Source organism: Schistocerca americana, chromosome 5 (genome assembly GCF_021461395.2).
Source record: "Schistocerca americana isolate TAMUIC-IGC-003095 chromosome 5, iqSchAmer2.1, whole genome shotgun sequence".
In the NCBI taxonomy this organism is placed as follows: domain Eukaryota; kingdom Metazoa; phylum Arthropoda; class Insecta; order Orthoptera; family Acrididae; genus Schistocerca; species Schistocerca americana.
Genome location: NC_060123.1, coordinates 666,365,908 through 666,372,222, shown reverse-complemented (window position 1 = coordinate 666,372,222; position 6,315 = coordinate 666,365,908).

Sequence of the window (6,315 nt, the reverse complement as noted above, 5' to 3'; positions counted from 1 at the left end):
TTTGCTGTGCTGGTACTGCGAACAGCTGAAAGCAAGGGGAAACTACAGCTGTACATTTCCCGAGGGCACGCAGCTTTATGATGAAGATAATGAGGCGCCCTCCTGCGCAAAATATTCCGGAGGTAAAATAGTCACCCATTCGGATCTCCGGGCGGGGACTACTCAGGAGGACGTCGTTATCCAGAGAAAGAAAACTGGCGTACCACGGGTCGGAGCGTGGTATGTCAGATTCCTTAATCGGGTAGGTAGGTTAGAAAATTTGGAAAGGGAAATGGGTAGGTTAAAGTTAGACATAGTGGGAATTAGTGAAGTCCGGTGGCAGGAGGGAAAAGACTTCTGATCAGGTGAATACAGGGTTATAAATATAAAATCAAAGAATGGTAATGCACGAATAGGTTTAATAATGAGTAAAAGAATAGGAACTAGGATAAGATACTACGAACAGCACTGTGAACGCATTATTGCAGCGAAGATAGACACGAAACTTACGCCTACCACAGTGTTACAAGTTTATATGCCAACTAGCTCCGCAGATGATGAAGAGATTGAGGAAATTATTCAGATAGTTAAGGGAGACGAAAATTTAACAGTTATGGGGGACTGGAATTTGATATTACGGAAAGGAAGAGAAGGAAAAGTAGTAAGTGAATTGGACAAAGACTAAGGAATGAAAGAGGAAGCCGCATGGTAGAATTTTGCACAAAGCAAAAAATTTATCATACCCAACACTTGGTTAAGAATCATGAAAGAAGGTTATATACATGAGAAAGGCCTAGAGACACTGGAAGGTTTCAGATAGATTACATAACGGTTAGACAGAGATTTAGGAACCAGGTTTTAAATTCTAAGACATTTCCAGGGGTAGATGTAGACTCAGACCACATTTTATTAGTTATGAACTGTAGATTGAAACTGAACAAACTGCAACAAAGCGGGAATTTAAGGAGATGGGACCTGGATGAACTGCAAGAACAAGAGTTGTAGAGACTTTTAGAGAGAGTATTAGGGAACGATTGACCAGAACAGGAGAAAGAAATACAGTAGAAGAAGAATGGGTAGCTTTGAGAGGCAGCAGAGGATCAAGTAGGTAAAAAGACGAGGGCTAGCAAAAATCCTTGGGCAACAGAACAGATATTGGTTTAACTGATGAAAGGAGAAAATATAAAAATGTAGTAAATGAACCAGGAGAAAAGGAATACAAAGTCTCAAAAATGAGATCGACAAGAAGTGCAAAATGGCTAAGCAGGTATGGCTAGAGGACAAATGTAAGGATGTAGAAATATGTATCACTAGGAGTAAGATAGATATTGCTTACAGGAAAATTAAAGAGACCTTTGGAGAAAAGAGAACCACCTATATGAATATCAAGAGCTCAGATGGAAAACCCGTCTTAAGCAAAAGAGGGAAAGCAGAAAGGTGGAAGGAGTATATAGAGGGTCAATACAAGGGCGATGTACTTGAGGGCAATGATATGGAAATGGAAGAAGACGTAGTTAAAGATGAAATTGGAGATGTGATATTGCGTGCAGGTTTTGACGGAGTACTGAAAGACACAAATCGAAAGAAGGCTCTGGTGTGTGTGTGTGTGTGTGTGTGTGTGTGTGTGTGTGTGTGTGTGTTTGTGTGTGTGTGTTGGGGCTCAACATGGAGGTCATCAGCGCCCTGACACACATTAAAAGGAACGAATGTGGACAGACCTAATAAAACTGAAGCACACACTCAAAGAAAGCAGGAAAAGAAGGATAATGCTACATAAGAAAGTAAAACCTAAGGAAAGGGAAAACATAGCAACAAGAATGCCACAGTAAATCGTCATTGGCTGGCCACTTACATAAAATATGGGCGAGCTTCTCACACAGTGAGCAAATTAAAATCCTCTCCCTAAGATCTTTGTAAAAACATTTGACATGGCACATAACTTTAAAACTTTAACCACATTCGTTCGAGTGTTGCCTAAAAGAGATGGCAGGTCCGCTGGCAAGTCAGACGCGGCCCGCTGGTCAGAAAATAAAACACAATCCAATAAAACGTGGCGCACAGTGACCTGAACGCCACAAGCACCACAAATTGGAGGGTCCTCCCGCCGGAGCAGGAAGCCACGCGTAATACGACTGTGGCCTATTGGAAGCCGAGTGAGGAGAACCTCGTCCCGTCGATGGGGCTGAAAGGAAGTACACCACACACGCGTTGTGGGCTTGACTATACGGAGCTTATTGTCAGTCACTTCCAGCCACTCATCCTCCCACCGACGCATGACTCGTGAGCTCAACAGCGAGGTGAATCCGTGCAGGGGGATAGCACACTGAGAGACTTGTGGGGCGAGACACGCCTCCTTGGCTGCGAGATCTGCCCTTTCATTCCCAGCGATGCCGACATGCCCCGGAACCCAGCAGAAAGCTACAACCTTCCCCAGTCGCTGTAGTCGGAGGAGGGCATCCTGGATGGTCTGGACTATTTTATCTGCCGGATACAAATGGTGCAATGAGTGAAGGGCACTGAGTGAATCGGAACAGACAAGAAATTTAGGAGAGGAAGAATGTCTCATCTGCTCCAGCGCCCGCAAGATCGTAGACAATTCCGCATCAAAGACAGTAAAAGTCTGAGGCAGTCGGACCTTGAGGACCAGATCCGGAAAAACAACTGAGCAACCAACGGAATCCCCTTGTTTCGACCCATCCATAAAAACAGCTACATAGTCGTGGTGCTCAGATAAAATGGCAGAAAATGCTGCATTAAAAACGGTGGCGGGAGTGCAATCTCTCTTGTACTGCAATAAATCTAAAACCACTCCGGGCCTCTTCAGTAACCAGGGTAGCAGGCGGTTAAAACCCTGGATTTGGGGTTGTACAGACTCCACACCAAGCGACTCTAGCACACGTTGCACACAATCCCAAACGGCAACGTAGCCCGGGGGCGGCGGGAAAAAAGGCAGTCCAGAGGTGGATGGGCAACAAGATGGTGAGCAGGCGAGCTGGGAGCTGCAAGAAAGTGACAAGCCTGGCGCACCAGCAGGAGCTGCAGCCGGATGGTGGCGGTTCTCCCGCCTCAGCACAGAGGCTGGGTATGGGACTAGTCCGATAAGCAGCCATGGCCAGTCGAATCCTCGCATGGTGGACGGCGTCAAGAATCCGCAAATAAGAGGGCCTCACTGATCCATACACCGTGCACCCGTAGTCCAGCCGTGAACGCACAAAAGCTCGATAAAACTGAAGGAGACGCGCCCTGTCCGCTCCCCAAGACCTGTGGCTGAGGCACTTGAAAATGTTCAGTGCCTTCAGGGTTTGGCTTTCAAGTCACGTAGATGTGGCAGCCATGACAACCTGGAGTCAAAAATTAGGCCCAGAAACTGCACTGTGTCTCTAAAATGTAGGAAAGTATCCCCCATATGCAAGGCAGGCAAAGTATAAAGACGACGAGAACGATTAAAATGAACACAAACACACTTATCGGCAGACAACCGAAAACCCGTCTTTGCAGCCCATTCCTCTAACCGCCGCACTGTTAGCTGCAACTGACGGCTCATGGTTGCAACACTGGAGGAGGAACAGAAAACAGCAAAGTCGTCCACAAACAAGGAGCACTGTACTGGACTCCTCACTGTAGACGTTATACTGTTGATGGCTATGGCAAAGAGGGTAACGCTTAAAACACTGCCCTGGGGGACACCGTTCTCTTGCTCAAAGCGATCAGTGTGTTACCAACGCGGGTCCCAAAAAACCGCTGAGACAGGAAAGTCCGAATGAAACTGGGGAGGCGGCCACGAAAGCCCCATTGATGCAGTTGTCCAAGAATACAGTGTCTCCAAGTAGTATTATACGCCTTACTGATATCAAAGAAGATACCAATACAGTGATGCTGACGGAGGAAAGCCTGCTGAATAGCCGTTTCTAGGAGGGTCAGGTTGTCGACTGTGGGCCGAAATTTTCGGAATCCACACTGAAAGCGGCTAAGGAGCTGTTTAGTCTCTAACAGCCAGACCAGACGACGGTTAACCATCTGTTCCAGGGTCTTTCCGACACAGCTTGTCAAGGCGATACTACGATAACTACTGGGACATGTGCGCTCCTTTCCTGGTTTGAGGAGAGGTATGAGGATTGCCTCCCTCCACGAGGTGGGGAACACTCCTGTCTGCCATATGAGATTAAAACATTTGAGGAGGACTTCCATTGACGCAGCTGGAAGATGTCGAAGCATGGAGTACCAGATGCGGTCGGAACCTGGCGCAGTGTCAGAAGTCGCAGTAAGTGCCGATTCAAGTTCCCACATGGAGAAACTGGAGTTGTAGGTCTCAGAACTGTTCGACCGAAAGTCCAAGTTCGCTCTTTCGACAGTCGCACGGTAGCGACGAAACGCTGGATCCTGGGTTGCAGTGGCAGTACTTTGTGCAAAATGCTCTGCCAGCGTCTGAGCAATGGCTCTGGGTGTTGTTTGGAGGCATCCCTGGTTCAGGACTGCAGCTATTGGTAAACGGCTGCGTTTACCGGAAATCCTCCAGATGGCTTCCTATACTTTTGTGGAACAAGTGGAACGGTTGATGGAGTCCAGGAACTCCTACCATGACCTTTTCTTGCTCTCTTGAATGACACGGCGTGCCCTGGCTCTCGCGATTCGAAAGGCGGTAAGACTGACCGCTGTTGGGCGGCATTTAAATCGGCGAAGAGCCGCACGCCTGTCCCGGATGGCTGAACGGCTCTCTTCTGTCCACCAAGGCACAAGACGCCGCCTAAGAGGGCCAGAAGACTGTGGTATGGACAGGTCAGCAGCATGTTGGATCACAAGTGTGATGTGATCCACGCATTCCTGTTCACTGTTGTGGCATTCAAAGACAGCCAACCGAGTGAACAGTGGCCAGTTAGCCCTTCCAGTCATCCACAATGGCGGCCTCTGCTCCAGCAATACACCATCCAGGAGATGAATGCGGATGGGGAAGTGATCGCTGGAATGAAGGTCGTCAATGACCTCCCAGTGAACAGAGTCGGTAAGGGTTGGAGAGCAGAAAGACAGGTCAATGGCTGAGAATGACCCAGTAGCAGTAGAGAAATGAGTTGGAGTACCTGTGTTGAGGATGCACAACACTTGAGGTGTTAGGAGGCTCTCCAAAATTCGACCTCGAGTGCAAAGAGAAGTTCAAAATGGCTCTGAGCACTATGGGACTCAACTGCTGAGGTCATTAGTCCCCTAGAACTTAGAACTAGTTAAACCTAACTAACCTAAGAACATCACAAACAGCCATGCCCGAGGCAGGATTCGAACCTGCGACCGTAGCGGTCTTGCGGTTCCAGACTGCAGCGCCTTTAACCGCACGGCCACTTCGGCCGGCTGCAAAGAGAAGTGGGGCCCCACAGGACATGATGCTCATTGAAGTCTCCCAGGAGGAGAAATGGGCGGGGGAGTTGGTCGATAAGATCTGTGAGGGCGTCTAAGGTCATTGTATCCAGAGGGGGTAAATAAAGGGACCAAACGGTAAGCCTCCGACGTGAATGAATTTCAACTGCAACTGCTTGCAAGTCAGTATCCAGGGGGAGAGCAGAGGAGTGGTGATCATTATTGACAAACACGGCGACTCCGCCTTTGGCCCTTTCTCCAGTCAGGTCATCTTTGTGATATAATGTATAGCCCCTAGTATAGGAGCATCAGATGGTTTGAAATGCGTTTCCTGTAAACACAAGCACAGGGGGCGTTGCTGTGCTAGGAGGTTCAGTTCCTCCACATGTGCTCGGAAACCATTGATGTTCCACTGTATAATGGGAGCCATCTATCAGGGCGGGAGTACCTTCATTCTCACTTTCTGTCGGGGAGGAGAGCCCACAACAGGTGGAGGCTCAGTTTTGGGGCGAGATGATTGCCCCAGTCTGACATCAACCTCCATCGCCTCTGAAGAAGAGTCGACAGAGACGTCAGAGAGAATGACATCGACATCAGCAGACTGTATAACTTCAGTCTCCTTCAGCGGGCGAGTCTTTACCTTTGGCTTTGGCTTAGATTTTTTAGTCTGAGGTGGCACTGGAGCCAAAAACTCAGAAGCAGTAGGTGGTGTAGCAGTGCTGGGCAGTGCACAAGACTGGACCCGGGAAGGGGCAGGAAGGTCGAAGATGTCAGCTACCACGGCCTGGTTAGAAGGCCAGGGAGGAGCAGCAGGCTTCACAGGAACAGCAGCAGCACACGTACATTGACAAGCGCAGGTGCTAGTGCTGACAGTAGCAACCTCCGTTTGTGTAGCGGCATCAGTTTTCAAGACTGGCTGTTTCAGAACGGAAGAAAAGGAAGCTGCGAACATGGGCGGCTGCAGGGACTTGTAAACTTTCTTTGCCTCAC